The 16,716-nt window shown below is 44.3% G+C and overlaps 1 long non-coding RNA gene across 1 annotated transcript in view; it reads right to left on the bottom strand.

Moving 5' to 3' along the window:
- Nucleotides 1-862: 862 nt before the first annotated feature.
- The window catches only part of LOC309611384, a 216,857-nt gene continuing 201,003 nt past the window's right edge, over nt 863-16,716 (bottom strand). The window contains exon 4 of the long non-coding RNA XR_014234495.1: nt 863-1,147. This is a non-coding gene — a long non-coding RNA (uncharacterized lncRNA). The remainder of the gene's footprint in view (nt 1,148-16,716) is intronic.

Here is a 16,716-nt window from a genome sequence, read left to right as displayed (position 1 = left end):
GCATGTGGGATCTTCCCAGACCAGGGCTCGAACCCGTGTCCCCTGCATTGGCAGGCAGATTCTCAACCACTGCGCCACCAGGGAAGCCCCCGGCAGTGCAGCTTTTATACTGAAATCACATGGGATTGGAGGGACCTCAGAAAATAACAGCAAGCCATACAGGAAGATTTCACTCTTGATGGATGCCCCCATCAACAGATTACATTGAATAAATGTAATACATTCAATTGGTAAATTCAATTCCATCTCCGTCCCATACCTTGCCATTATATAAAGACTCCAGATTTCAGAATCAGCTTCAAGGAAGAGGCTGCAGAACATCAAAAAAGAGTGAAATTGGGACTTCCCTGGCAGTCCAGTGGTTAAGACTCCACGCTTCCAGTGCACGGGGCGCAGGTTCGATCCCTGGTCGGGGAACTAGGATCCCACATGCTGCGCAGTGTGGCCAAAAAACTAAAAATTAAATTAAATTTTTAAAAAAGAATGAGATTAATTTCTTGCAAGTGGGCCTAGTTAAATTGGGAAATAAAAATGAAATTATAGGGCTTCCCTGGTGGCGCAGTGGTTGAGAATCTGCCTGCCAATGCAGGGGACACGGGTTCGAGCCCTGGTCTGGGAAGATCCCACATGCCGCAGAGCAACTGGGCCCGTGAGCCACAATTACTGAGCCCGCGTGTCTGGAGCCTGTGCTCCACAACAAGAGAGGCCGCGATAGTGACAGGCCCACGCACCGGGATGAAGAGTGGCCCCCGCTTGCCGCAACTAGAGAAAACCCTCGCACAGAGACGAAGAACCAACACAGCCATAAATAAATAAATAAATAAATAAATAAATAAATAAATAAATAAAATTTTAAAAAAATGAAATTATAATTATTGTTCATCTGGAAAGAAAGAAGGAAAGAAAAAAAAAGAAAGGAAGGAAGAAAGAAAGAAAAAGGACACCAAGCAATGGAGAGCAGCTAACCCAGTCTCTGTCATGATTCCTGCTCAACCTGGGAAAAGTCACCCACTTACCCTGTCTCTGCCTACGGCCACATCTTTCAAGCAGGAAAAGCAGCTCCCCTCCCTCGAAAAATGGTATGGACAGTAGCACCCCAGAGTGTCCACCTTGAAGCTCAAATTGGCATTCATGCCAGTCATCCGACCTTGGCAAAAAAAAAAAGAAAAGAAAAAATTTTCATTTCAGTTTTCTACCTTCCCCTATCCTCGAGAAGCGGGTAGGAAAAAAAAAACAAAACAGAAATGACAACAAGTAGCTGTCATTCTGTGTCAGTTTTTCTCTTAGGCGTAGAAAAGTCTGGAAAAGGATAGAATAGGATCGTCAAGTGGACAGAAGGCAGGAACCCAGGATTTCCTCTTCAAGGTGATTGACGATGTTTAGGGTCCCACATTTTGTAAGAGTGAAAAATAAAGGCTACAAAAATCTCCATCAATTGGAGGCTAATTAATTCAATTAAGATACTTCCGGAAGTGGAATACCCTATATCCTTTAGCAAGAAGGGGCTATTTATGTATGCCCTGAAAAACACACCATACACAGAGAAGTATGTACACAATATCCTGTTAAGAGGGTCGTGCCACAGTATGATAAGAATAATATAGTCCCATTTCTGTTTTGAATTATCATCTGAGTGTACATGTGCATATATATATTTAAATACGAATTTTAAATGTCTGGAAAGCTACACACCAGACTGTTAACAGTAATTGAGGGTGGTCTGGATATGGGGGTAAGGGTCGGGAGAAAAACAGCTTTCACTTTTAAAAAATCTATAAAGTTCTATAGTGTTTGAAAGTCTTACAATAAACATCTGTGGATGACTTGTAATTTTTTTTTTAATGAAACAGCTTAAGAACTCAGAGGTGTAAGGCAGGGTACCTGGGTTCTTCTGATTTCCCTGCACCAAACTAGGCCTCTCTCTACAACTGGTTAGTTGTACATAAGTAGTTTGTACCCTGCCTAGGGAGTCTGGGGACAAAGGAAAGAAGGAAATTTGGCAGTGGGAAGAGGAATGTGCTGTGTGATTTTAGTCCAGTGGAAGTTCTGGAGGTAATTTGCAAACTCTGGAGTCTCCTGGGAGTCTGTGAAAATGCAGATTCTGGGGCTCCAGCTCTGGAGATCCTGAGTTACAAGGTCTAGGGAAAAGCAGTGTCTCCCAGGAGATTCTGATGAGAAACCCTGAACAATGGTGTTAAGAGGCAGCCCTACTACCACTTCCTGTGTATCCTTGGACAAGCTGCTGAGTGTTCCTCCTCACAAGTTTCTGAGTCACTGGATCTGGGAGAGAGCCTGAGAATTTGCACCTCTAACAAGTTCAGGTGCTGTGGACGCTCCTGGTCTAGAAGTCACACTTTGAAGAACCACCACCTGACCCTAACGAGCCACAGACTTCTGTAAGGAGCAAAGGAGAGCACACGTGAGAGAATGTTTGGAAACTAGAGAGGCTTGTGACATGGTGGTTAAATAGGTTAAACAAATCATTCAAATACTACCTCCTCTACCTCTTAACTCTACAATTTTTGGGGAAAAAAAATCGCTTAACCCTCCTGAGACTTGGCTCAGACCTCTCTAGAATGAGTATAACGTTTTGCAGACACAGAACTTCTGCAAAATACACACGAATTATCTCATGGTTACCACCAGGATGCTTGAAGATTGAATTATTTTCCGTGAATGTAGCACATTTAGTACAGAAGGCGTCCACCCATGATAAACCTACAGTAAATCTTTGCTTGCATGACTCTCAGTGCTAAAACACTGTAAGAGAGAAAGGAAAATGATTTGGGTACCAGAGGAAATCAGCAAGCATTTATTAAGTGCCAACTGTATGCAGATGTGTAGCCACCGCGGGAAAGGATAAAGTTGCTGGGATCTCTTGGCCAAACCACAGCAGGTGAGTCAGGCATCAGGAGCCTGAGTCCTGATGCAGGTGCATTGTGGGTAGAGTGGGTCATGTGACCTTGATTCTGAGAATCATTCCTCCCTGGCCTGGAATTGGAAATTCTAGAACTTACCCTAGAGGCCCTTGGGTAATCAGCCCATCAACAGAATCCAGAGCTCTTTGGGCAGCCCAGCTTTTCCCTGTATGGACCTACTTGAGCCTCCAACACCGTGAGGCCCTCCTCCATTCTGAGCTTGGTTCGTCCTCTGTGTCCCAATCTTCCAAACTCAGGTCCTTGTTCAGGTTCTGTGATTAAGTGGCAACATTACAGACTGATGCCAGCAAGCTGAGCGTCTTAGGCAAGCTCTGCTTCTCCTGTCACCATTCTAATCTGGGGGAAAGGGACTTGAGTTGTTGAGTTAACCCATGGGAATCACCTGGCACACAGTAGATGCTTTTCTAGTGGTCTGTTCTTTTTACCAGTCAACCGTGTCACCATCCCTTCCAGGGAGATCCTCACAAGGCCCCAAGAGCTATCCTGCTAGGGGTGCCACCTTGTTCCTCCCTACTCCAAATGCTGGCCTGTCTCCCCCAAGACATCTCTTCTCGCTTTCCAGCCCATGACCCATCCAGAAGTGTTTTCCTAAATGTGGCCCCCCAGCCTCCTCATCAGGGCCACCTTAAGAGTGCTCATTAAAATTTCAGATTCTTGGGCCCTAATGCAGCCTGTCTGTATGAGATTCTCTGGGGTGGGGTCCCCCCCCCCTGGATGGGGTCCCCCCCCGGATGGGGTCCCCCCCCTGCATTTTTAACAAGCTCCATAGATTCTCAAACACAACACAGCTTGAGAATCATTGCTCTCCAGGATTTGTTGTCTGTGCCTGATGAGTTGGCTTGCAGATACAAGACCCTATCTTGTCACAGCTATTTTGTTATACTGTATAACAACAACAATAACAACAGCAGTAACGACTGTTATTATTACGCATTGATAACAAGGTCCTGGCAGTGCTGTAGGGCATGGGATGGCAAACGAGGCATACTACAGACCGCAGGCCAAATCCAGCTCACCTCCTGATTTTGTAAATGAAGTTTTATTGGGACACAGCCATGCCCACGGTTTATGTATTGCCTGTTGTTGCTTTCACCTGCTACAAAGGCAGAGCCAAGGACTTGTGACAAGACCAGGGGTCTGCAGAGGAGAGGGTATTGACTCTCTGGCTTTTAAAGAAAAAGTTCGCAGTCCTGCCATCAAAGATACTGTGTCTATTCTACCACCGAATTGTAGGCAGCCATTAAAAGTGACGTCGTAGGAGAATAATTTCTGTTGCTGAAATACGCTCATTTGAGAGAATTAAGTGAAAAGCACAGAGAGGCTAGATTTTGATCCTGAGCAATCACCTTCACCTCTCTGTGCTTTACTCTCCTTATCTGAAAAATGGCTGCAACCGAAGCACTTCCTTTTGGCACTTGTGGGGATTAAGTGACATGACTGAAGGAAAGGGCTTGGTCTCCTATCCGATGCATCAGAAATGCTCAAAAATCTGAAGCCATTCCTCGTGGTAGGGTTTGCTTTTGCTTGCCTGCTTATTTGAAACATCTTACATTTTCCAAAAAAGTGATACATGTGCTTGCCTAACTTTGCAATAGGAAAAGAAGTGTGTTTGGCAATTGCTTGTTCATTTTATAGATGCATCCTGCCTCAAGTAGGAGCTTTGCTCTGTTGTCCTGCATTACTCTGCACAGGCTCATGGTTCTAAAAGCAAACCCCTTGTGAACTGTCCCCTGACGCAGTTTCCAGTTGCCACCTGCAGGTGCAGCTGTGTGTGCCTGTGGATTCAGATGGTAACTAATCCCTGTGTAATCCCGAATGCCTTTGTACAAGTTCCTTCTCTGCATCTGGCCTCAGTTTCTCTGCAGGAAGAGGAAAGGGTCTCTGAGTTCCTTTCCAGCGTTCCTCTGCCCTGGGATTGCAAAGAAGCTCCACCAGTTGAATTGTCACTGGGTCCAGCCTCCTCGCTGGGCTCCTGGGAGAGCAAAGCCTGTGAAACAGTTTTCTTCTGGCTGGGCGTGGCGGTCCTTTCAGCAACCCTGGGATCCGGATTAGGAGTTTGAGCAATGCCTCTAAACCCTGCACTCTATTTAATTTCCTTGATTTATAGGGAGGATTTCTTGCACCTCCAGGGGAGACAGGCACTGCCATCCCTGCTGGCTTCCCGGGCTGAGCCTACAATTCCTCAGCCTGTTTATCCCACCGTCGCTACAACACACTGCATCTCCAGGGACCGGTGCATGTCTCTTTTGAACCAGGTGACATAGCTAAGCTCCGGCTTCTCTCCACCCACTTGGATTTCCTCACGTGGAGGTGGCCCCAGGTTCTGATGCTACAAATTTCCTTGCTGGGAAGGCAGCCCCAGGAATATGTGAATTTCCTCAGCAGCCCCTGGTGGGGTCTCCTCTGACCCTCAAGACTGCATTTTGTTTGTCTGACCCGGGGGATGAGGATCAGCATGGCCTCAAAGGGGAGCTCTGGGAACTCCTAGGCATGGGTTGGCTGGGGGATGTGTCCAGGCCAGCAGCGGGGAGCAGGAATGCCTGGAGTGGGAGAGTTGGCTCCAGAATGAGTTGGCAGTTTTCCTGGGTCAGGGGGACAGTTGGTAAGGAGATCCAGGATCTAACAAGACCCAGGACGGGGGCCGGTAAGATGAGAAAAGGAGGCCATTGGAGAACTCTGTCCTCCTTTTTCATGGCTTTCTCCCTTAGCTGGAGCCAGATTTGCTTCCAGATCAGCTGGTGTCACTAAGCTGAGACTGGGAAACTCCAAACCCAGGCATATCCACCAACAAGTATGGATGGGAAACTTCTAGCTGTACGTACAGTAGGTGGCCCCGCAAATGCTCAAGGCTCAGCTGCCACTGGTCCTTTGCCGAGATTCTAGCACTGACACCTTGACAACTGTAATGCATTTTTTTCAAGCAGCTCTATCTCCGTCTCTCTCTCTCTCTCCCCTCATCTCCCTTCTTTTAGTGTCATCCCTCTTCCTAGCTCCCCTCTCTCAGTCTCTTTCCCCTTTCCCACATTCACCTCTCATTCTCCCCATCTCCCCATTGTCCCTCCTTCGCCTTTCTATCCGCTCTCTTCTTTTGGTTCTTTCTTCGTTCTCCATCACTTCCTATCCACTTGCTCTCTTCTGTTGTTCTAGAACATTCACTCCCAACGTGTGGTCCCCAGACCAGCAGCAGCAGCAGCACCTGGAAACTCATCAGAAATGCAAATTCTCAGATCCCACTCCAGACCTACAACGTCAGATGCTCTGGGGGTGAGGCCCAGCAATGTGTGTGTTAAGAAACCCTCCAGGGGATTTGATGCACGCTAAAGTTTGAGAATCACGTTCTTAGAGGAAAATGGCAATTGAAAAAAAAAAAAAAGTATCTTTGAGTGCTGATCCGATAAGCCCTCATTTCTAAACATGTAAAACCCTTCTCTGCCCATTAGCTAATTAGGACATTGGACCACCAGCCGGGCTGAGATGCTTTCAGGGACAACATAGGCAATTTCACTCAACTTCTCTGATTACTATCATGATTCTAAATCCCTTCGGCCAACCCACGTCTTTCCTGGCCCTGCATGCTGCCTCGATTCCTTCCTGTCTCTGGTTGCTTTAAGGAGTACAAAGACCAGGGGGATATTGGACCCTGTGTTCAGCAGTTCACAGTCTGGATCAGCATTTGCCAAAGCATATCCCTCTGCTACTGATAGGGATATTGATAGGAAAAGAATGCCTTGATCAAATATGGGTGGGGAATGCTGCGTAAACAGATTTCTTTATTGCAGGACTTTTCAGAGCCTTAGTACATGGTGTCTCCTAAAGTGGGGATGAGTGTTAACAGCATGTCCTGAACTTGACCACAGAAATCCATTTTCTACTGGGTATTGCACAGGAAACCCACACTTGGGAAATACTGCTTAAGGAGACCATGACTTCTCTCCCCAAGAGCCTTATCTGAATTAATTGGCAGCCTATGACATGGAGTGAAACAGCCAAGGTGGCGCTCCCTAGACCATGTTGACCTTGGAAGGACCTAAGTGCCAAGGGTAAGAGCATGCTCAGTAGCTCCTAGGCACCCCGACATGCCTCCCTGTTGGTGTCTGAATGGGTGATGAGCAACCTTTTGTCTTCAGACTTTGTGCAGCCAGTTTCCCTCCATGGTATTGACTGAGATCCCATTTCAGGATAAAGAACGAGAAAACTGTGAGCGTGCTAGTTTCTTAAATATGCCCAGAACTTATCCCTGGGGCTTCTATTTAGTAGGTCTGGCATGAGTGCTGGGAATCTAGATTTTTTTACAAGCTCCCGGGATCTTTGGATGTACAGTGAGGATTGAAAGCCACTGGTTTACATGAATTCATGCATGGTGTTTATGTAATGGTATATTCAGAGAAATATGGAAACCAGCGCTTTGTGTATAATCTTTGAAATAGACTAAGGGAAGACAGCCGGCTCCTTTCTATAACATCGTCCTTAGGGCCGTGAACAGGGGCAAACGGACTGTGGATTTGTCGGGGTTGGGGGTGATGACTTGGAGGTAAAAGCAAGAGAGAGAGTTCTTATTTTCCCATAAACCTGAAAGATACAAAACCATGGTTTAATTCGATGAGGAGTTATCCTCTTTTTTCCTTCACGAGAGATGTCAGGAAAAATAAAAATGTTTATGCCCTTTTTTTTTTCATTAAACTTGAAAATAGTTTTGTTGAGTCCCAGGACAGGAGATGCGTGTTTTTACAATGGAAATGACCTCTGTCACTGGTCTTCAGTCTGCTTTTAGCTGTAGAAATATTTTCTCTGGGGAAGTCTATGGTCAAACTCCAAAGTGTAACATTAAAGAAAGCCCTCTGGCTGAAGAGTAGATGGGAGATCTGAAGATTAAATAAGTGGGCCATTTTCCCATTGATATTTGGAGGCAATAAAGACATTTCTTTGGAACAGACTGGGAAACTTATAACCTACTTTCTGGACTCCCCAAAGTAAGTCAGTGAGAAAATTAGCACTACTTTCTCCCTTCCAAAATATTATTATTCAAGAAGATTTGATTAGTCACAACATGGCTACAGCTTTCAAATTTTTTAACATATCAAATCTCAGACTACATTTATTTTTATAAATCAAGGTTCCCAGAAATTGCATGTAAAAATTCTCGTTAATCTTTTGAATTCCCTTTAATTTGCATCATTTAAATTTCTATGGAGATTTCCAGGGGCTTCCCTGGTGGTGCAGTGGTTAAGAATCCGCCTGCCAATGCAGGGCACATGGGTTCGAGCCCTGGTCCAGGAAGATACCACATGCCGCGGAGCAACTAAGCCCGTGCGCCACAACTACTGAGCCTGCGCTCTAGAGCCTGTGAGCCACAACTACTGGGCCCGCGTGCCACAACTACTGAAGCCTGCGCACCTAGAGCCTGTGCTTCACAGCAAGAGAAGCCACCTCAATGAGAAGCCCACGCACCGCAAGGAAGAGTAGCCCTCGCTGGCCACAACTAGAGAAAGCCTGAGCGCAGCAACAAAGACCCAACGCAGCCAAAAATAAATAAATAGATAAATAAATAAATAAAATCTATTAAAAAAAAAAACTTCTATGGAGATTTCCTAATTCTTTTATTGTGGAATTTGGTAGAGTTTATGCCTCCCTTGTTCCATTCCCAAAAGACTACAGCAACCAAAAAATAGACTAGGTGTATGTCTTGCAGAAATAAATTACTAAGGTAGCATTATCTGAGAAAATTAACTGGCTAAAATAGAAAAAAAATGTACCACCTGATTTCATGACTACTAGTATTTTGAGTAGCAATAACAGTCAAAATAACATAGATTGGGACTTCCTTGGTGTTTTTCTTGCCACCCTGGTCCTTTGAGCTTTACTGACACAGAATTTGGGAGGGTAGGAGGAAGGCAACAAGACGCATGCTTCCCCCAGGGCTGAAGAGAGGCCTTTTGGGGAGAGTTTGGAGGAGAGAAGTCCCTGAGCACGTGAGGTGGGAGAGAAGTGAGAAAGATGGTAAAGGATTTACAGGAAGTGACGTCGGGCAAGTGATGAACTGGGTCCTCAGCGATGTCTTTGGGAAGATGTGGAGAAAAAATGAAGTTGCTTTTCATCGCATCGATTGGCTGTTGAAAGACACTTCTTGAATGCTGCATCACTCAGATGTGGACATCAAAGGGTGATTGATAGGGTTGTATTTATAAGCAGTGAACACTTGCTTGTAAGCGTCTATGACGTGACGTTTTGTGGAATCAGACACAGGAACGGGCTGCATATTTCGATGCTGCTGGCGTTGTCCTGCCTTGCCGTTGCTCCCTGCCAGTCTGACTGCATCGCAGCCCTAAGGGCCAAGTGATTCTGGACCCATCCCCATCCCACCTGGGAGCTTGTTAGAAATGCAGGTCCTCAGGCCCCACCCTGGACTTACTGAATCAGAAGCTCCAGGGGGTGGAATCCATCTATCCTGTTATAATAACCCCCCTGGGACATCCTGATACTCATTCAAATTTGAGCATCCGGTCTTTTCTAAGGTTTCAGCGGCTGACCCTCTGCCACAGACACCCCCCCGCCCCAGCCCCTTTCTCTGAATTCCCATCTTCAGCCTGGACCTCACCCCTAGTTATTTGATGCGGGTGTGCTTGGCTGGGTCAGAGCACAGGTTCCGAAACCAGAGTTCTGGGTTCTAGTTTCAGCTCCACCCCTAAGCAGCCGGGAGACCTTATCCAAGTCACATAACTTATTTGTACCTTGGTTTCCTAACCCGGGCGTAGTAATAATAATGTGGATCTACCATAGTGATTTGAATGATTAAATGACTTATCACATTAAAGAGCCCAAACAGTGCCTGGCACTCAGTAGGTGCTTTAGACATGTTACTAATCATGGTTACCCATCTCCCAGCTTTAAGTGGAGATACCACATCAACTAGATTGTTTTATCATCCGGAAAGTGCCAAACAGAAGGCAAGATACCGAGCAGGTATCCTCCTGCATCCCCTTGGTTACGGCCATTCGTGGTACATATCATGTGCATTGCACCTGTTCGATCGAAAAGGCACTCACTCTTTTCTTTAGCTGAGCTCCTTATGTGTGCCAGGCACCAGGCCAGGCCTTGTACAAACATTACCTCACCTAATCCTCGTCACCAGCCTAGGAGGAAAGGAATGTCCTTACATTACAGAGTGGAGGATGGACTCCCCCGGTGTCAACAGCTGGCAAAAGTTAGAAAGTAGGCGTGTCCGAATTCAGCATCTAGAGGAAAAGGAGATCCACTCTCTGAAAGAGACTTTCTTTTCCTTTACCGGCAATATCTTTAGAGCCTTTTCTAATTATAATGTGATCTACGTTTGTCTACAAATCCAAGCAATCTGGAAATGTGACATACATAGCAACTGGACATTTTCTCGTTATTCTACCTACAAAGAATAACTGTTTTCGGTAGTCCTGTAGATGTTAGTCTTATCTTGTTTCAAAAAAAATACACACATATATACATTCATTTTTTAACAAAAAAATGAAATCATACTTTGGATTTCTTAAGATCCTGCCATTTAAACTTAATGTATTGAGACATCTTCCTAAGCAACACATATAAATAAATGTCATGCTTCATAAAGGCTACATGGTATCTCACTTGTGGATTACTCTTACTTAACCAATTGCCTATCAATGAATAGTTAGCTCCTTTCCAATACTTTACACCTGTAGACAGCTCTACGATAAACATCCTTGCATGTAAATGTATATCTTTTTGGAAGATTGCTTAATTATTTCCTTAGGATGTACTGCTAGAGATGGGTACTCATATTATTTAAGGTTTTATTACAGATTTTTCCAAATTTCCCTGAAAAAGTGTTACACCTGTGTTCTACCTGTACCAGCAGTTTAAGAGTCTGTAATTCTGTGAGATAGATGTGGGGATATCTCTTCCTCTTTTGAGGCCAATTTATCAAAAGGATAAATCTCCATGGTTCTCCACGATGAATCTCTTTATGTGTGTTTGCTAAACAGCGTATGGATTTAAAACCAGATCTCTTTGTTCGTCCTGCCTTTGCCCCATCCCGAGACCATTTGCTTTATGCCAGTTGCCAGTATTTCCCAGGCAAAAGCTGAGATTCTTGGCAGGGTTTTCTGTTTGACCCTGTGTTCCTCCATGTGTAAATAGGTTATTCTGTAATTATAATTCATGACGTTTGCATGTAATAGACGTCTTGCCCCAGAAGTGTTAACTTCATTAGACACCAACCACAGGATTTTTTTCTTCCAAATCACCACCCCCTCTCAAAAATAGAAAAAGGAAAAGAAATTACCAAGGCTACAGACAGATCTTTATTTCTAATATGTTGCCTGAGCACTTGTATTAAGTCATGTTTTCTCTGGCCAGAACTACCCTGGTATTTTTTTTTTTCTGTCAGTTTAGTCTATAAATGAAGTGAAGTTACTGCTCCTATTAAAATGTAACACTGTGCCCTTGGTTTGCTCTTAACGGGTGGGAAAACCCCATTAAGTGTTTGTGAAATATGTCTTAAATACAGGAATTTTAATCTAGTGGTCTAATAAATCCCTCTCCTCTACTCAAATGAAAGCCTTAGGTTTTCCGGCATCTGTTCAATTATTTGTTCACCAAAACTTTCTTACACAAACCTGACCCTGAGAACTATGATTTGGGAACATTTCTTCCATTGGGGCATATAATTTTTAAAAGCACATCTTTCAAAGAATCAGGAACGTTGACAGGTGTATTTCATGGTAAGATACTAGTTTAGAAACGTGCCTGGAATTCCTCGTCTTCTGGAGTAAAAGCCATGAAATCTCTATGACTGCCCCAGGATGTGACAACTCATAATATTATAAGACCTAAGACCTCATAATGTTCAAAGTCCATTCTTTTGCTGCAAAGTTTGATGGCCATCTCAAAAGTATACTCTCCTTTTAAAGCATATTTCATGAGAGTTGGAAAGTTTCTCCTCAGCACAAGCCACAAAGAGCACCAAGCTAGACCTAAATATGTTAATTCAGCTCTCCAACATATTTCTGTTGACTGTTTTTTTTTTTTCTTTTCCTTTGGCCAGAGCGTTTATTAGGAAACTCTGGGTATATTTGCTGGAGGTAAATTTCATCTTCATATTGGGAGCAACAGGGTAAGATGTCATTTACATTTGTGAACAAGGTAAATTTTTTTAGCCCTGACTACTTTGTTTATTTCCTAAAATCAAAGGCATTTCCCATGTAACCAAATTATAACCATCAATAAATATCAGGAAGCTAACATTGATACACTGTTACCATGGAGTTCTCAGATCCCATTCAAGTTCCACTCAATGAGGTGTCTGTAGCAAAAGTCCAGTTCAGAATTGCTTGTTACATTTAGTTTTCATGTCTCTTTCATTCTGCTTCATTCTAGAGCAATTCTTTAGTCTTTTCTATACTTTCATGTGTGGCCATTCTAGTTCAGCAGAATGGGGCAAAATATACTTCAAGGTAAATTATTTCAGTGGGGAACCCACCTATACTGTGACTTTTAACACTGGAAATAGGAAGGAAGTCTGTTCTGGCAACCATCTGGAATGAATATTACTCTAAAAGTTCACTTGAATCCGTGGACATGATGTGATTCACTTCCTCTTGCCCAACTGGTAGGTCTCATCACTTATGGATGCAGTTCTCTTTTTCTCCCCCCACTTATTCATTCAAAATATCTGAATGTCTATTAAATGTAAGGAGAAAGAAGCCATATGTGTACTTTCTCACTGAATCTGGACCTCAGAATCCTTCTCAACACAGTGTCCTGGGCAACCTGAACCCATTTCTCTCTGTTGGCACCCTAGAGGCAAATAAATGAGAAAACACAACTTAGGTGGCTGGGATTCCCACACACCACGTGAAACAGGGCCTTGCATGCAGAAAATACTTGTTGAATGGATTTAACTTGGTGTGAAAATAGTCTTTCCTTTCAAGGTAGGAGAGGAGAGGAATCAAAGAGGAAAAATAAAACAGAAAACCACATCCTATAATACTGAGTTAAGTATGTGCTTGTTCCCTTTGTTGCTTATCCTGAGGAGGAAAGATGCCTGGAAAATCTGAGTTGCTAAAAGCTGGGATTGTCCCAGATACTACTGTGCACATAAAAGAGGAAGCGGGACTGAGTTCATTAATCGTGACTAAGAAAACCCTTAACGCTTTTTTCAGTTTGTGATTTTAGAGAGCATCCCTTCAAATCAGTATTGCTCTGCCAAAGTTCTCTTTCAGAGGCTGGACATTTCTCCTGAAGATTCTGTCATAATTCAGAGTATTTTTAGAAGTTGAGTTTTTGGGAGTGGGGGGTGGGAAAGAGGAGTATATTCTTCAGATTCTTGTTTGATTTTTTTTTGGACCATTTCTTTCTTGATGGCCAGATCTGCAAACTTTGAGGGTAGCTTTAACCTGGGGAAAGAGTCGAATATCACTCAGGGAGAAGCATTAAGAATAAAATGGGTATGACAGATTCTAGGTCCACCCACCTCACTACAAATAACTCAATTTCATTTCTTTCTATGGCTCAGTAATATTCCATTGTACACATATGTGCCACATCTTCTTTATCCATCTGTCGATGGACACTTAGGTTGCTTCCACGTCCTGGCTATTGTAAATAGTGTTGATTGTCCTACAGAGGGAAGTAAGTCAGAAAGAGAAAAACAAATACCGTATGCTAACACATATATATGGAATTAAAAAAAAAAATGGCTCTGAAGAACCTAGGGGCAAGACAGGAATAAAGACGCAGACGTACAGACGTAGAGAATGGACTTGAGGACACGGGGAGGGGGAAGGGTAAGCCGGGACGACGTGAGAGAGTGGCATGGACATATATACACTACTAAATGTAAAACAGATAGCTAGTGGGAAGCAGCCGCATAGCACAGGGAGATCAGCTCGGTGCTTTGTGACCACCTAGAGGGGTGGGATAAGGAAGGTGGGAGGGAGATGCAAGAGGGAGGGGATATGGGGATATATGTATACATATAGCTGATTCACTTTGTTATACAGCAGCAACTAACACAACAATGTAAAGCAATTATACTCCATTAAAGACATTAAAGGGAAAAAAAGAATAAAATGGGTGATTCACTGAGTTACATTCATTTGGGGTCAAACAACTAGGGTGCAAACATGAATGTTTTAAAAAATGAATGCACAGCATAATTATAATGCGTTTTGTGCTTTGCTTTGAAATGTCCATTTAGGCATTTCCAAAGGCCATTCCCCAAGAGGAATTCCAAGAGCATGTGGGGTGATGGCTCGGAATTTGTTCTGCGAAAATACCCTCTGGAAGGGGTCTCTCTTGAAAAGCAGTCCCTATGATGAACTCATTCTGGTGCATTGTCACTTTATCATTGCCTTACATTTCTTCCTCAGCTAGGGCCTGGAAGAGAGGGGCCCCAAAAAGTGAGAGAAGAATCGACAACATTTAGAATGGATAAACAACAAGGTCCTACTGCATAGCACAGGGAACTATATTCAATATCCTGTGATAAACCATCATAGAAAAGAATATAAAAATAAGAATGTCTGTATAACTGAGTCACTTTGCTGTACAGCAGAGATTGGCAAGACATTGAAAATCAACTATACTTCAATAAAAAAAAAGAAGTAAAAAAAAAAAGGGTAATTCATGGTAACAAGATAGGGGAGAGGGAAAGGAAGGAAGGAGAGCAAAAATTGGGCCCTGGGGGTATTTGGGGAACCTGCCTTTGGCTACGTCCTGTTGCCTTTTGACTGCTGCAAGGCTGGCGCTCCTGTGCTCAGAGCCATCTGACCTGCGGATGGCCGGAAGCCGACTATGACAGAGGCCTGAGATATTGCAGATCGGGTTGGGGAAGGGTCAAAATCATTAGTCACAGGAGACGAGAGGAGGAGGAGGTGGGGAAGTGGGTGCAATGGAAACGGCTCCCGTGTTGGAGCCCAGAAGGCCAACTCTGAAGAATCTGGACCCTTCTCTTCTCAAGTCACTCTTCCCTCCACGTCTTCCTCACCCCTGCCCTCTCCACCACCCGCTCCAAACTCCCAGAGGCCCCTCTCTCTCTGGCCCTACTGATTCCCTCTCCGCTTGAGTTCTATGCTCTCACTAGCCCTGTTTCTTTTTTTCTGGCAGCCTCTGCAAAGGCTGGATCTTACAGGCTGGCTTTTTTCTCTGACTGTGATTGGTCGGGTCGGCCGGGAGGTAAGCCAAGAAGAAAGGAGGGACTTTTTGAAAGTCTTTTTAGTACCTGTGTTGTTGCCCCCAACCTTCCCCCATCACTCAACCTACTTTGAAATTAATGAATGCACAGCTCGGAGAATGCAGGCTTTATGTAACAAAACCTCTCCCTCGTTCTGCCCTGCCTCTGAACCCTTGCCTGGAGCGTTTTCGTGAATTTGAGGCTGTTGACAGGGGGTGGATTGACAGCCCTTGATTTGGGAGCCTTCCCTCTTTGACTGAAGACAGGTAGAAACAGTGGTGGCAGCTGCACCCAAAACACTCGGGCTTTTTCTGTCCCTCTCCGGGCCACACCCACCTTGGGGGCGGGGCTGAGCTTAGATGCTGCCTCCCCCGGAAGCCTTCTTAAGAGTCCTGGATCCCCACGAGTCGTAACTTCCCCTGCACATTACAATCATCTGGGGAGTTTTAAAGAGTCTGATGTCCAGGCCACACCCCAGACCAGCTGAACTAGAATCTCTAGAGGGAGGACCCACGCATTAGTCATTTTTAAAACTCTCCAGGTGATTCCCAGGAGCAGCTAAGTTTGAAAACCAACAGTCTGGACCAGTGCTTCTCAAACTTGAATTTACAAAAGACTCTTTGGGGGATGCAGTTAAAATGGAGATTCTGATTCAGTAGGTCCGGGGTGGGATCTGAGCTTCTGCATTTCTCGTTTGCTCCCAGGAGGGTGATGGCGATGCAGATGGTCCATCGACTACACTTGGAGGAGCAAGGTCCTAGAGCTTGTGTTGTGTATCAGAATTGCCCAGAAGACCTGTTCAAATGCAGATTCCTGGGCTCCATCCTCAGAATTCCTGCTTCAGTGGGTCTGGATTGGAGGCCTGAGAATTTGCATGCCTACCGATTTCCCTTTGCTGCTGGCCCAGGGACCATACTTTGAGAACCACTGGCCTAGACTGTTTCAATAATGCCCCTCTGCTGGCCTCCCGGGGCTCCGGTACTGACTTTATTGTAGCGGTTGCTAATTCAATCAGCCGTTATTTACTGAGGGCACCCATCATGGTCTAGGGCCGGTACTAGGCACATAGTAGGAAGCAATGCTGTGTAGCCATTTCCAGCAACAGCTTTAAATACGGAACATGAGTTACGACCTAGGTGTTCTAGCTTTTTAAATGAGGCCAATCATTTCATTCTCTGAGCCTCATTTTCCTGATCTGCAAAATGGGAATCATACTAGTACTTGCCTCACAATTTGTTGTAAGGATTGAGTAAAGTAATACACGGTAAAACCTAAAAAGAGGGCTTAGTGTAGAATAAGTGCTCATTACCTTGTACCATTTATTATAATCACTGTTACTATTGTTAGTAGCACAGATACTTCTTTAAAACCTCTTGTAGTTTTGATTTGCATTTCCCTAATAATTAGTGACGTTGAGCATCTTGTCATGTGCCTACTGGCCATCTGTATGTCTTCTTTGGAGAAATGTCTATTAAGGTCTTTTTTTTTTTTTCAATTGGGTTGTTTGTTCTTTTGTTGTTGAGCTGTATGAACAACACGGTCCTACTGTACAGCACAGGGAACTATATTCAGTATCCTGTGATAAACCATCACGGG

The sequence above is a fragment of the Balaenoptera borealis genome (genome assembly GCF_965194805.1).
Source record: "Balaenoptera borealis genome assembly, chromosome: 14".
Classification (NCBI taxonomy): domain Eukaryota; kingdom Metazoa; phylum Chordata; class Mammalia; order Artiodactyla; family Balaenopteridae; genus Balaenoptera; species Balaenoptera borealis.
This window is presented reverse-complemented; position numbering and strand designations above follow the sequence as displayed.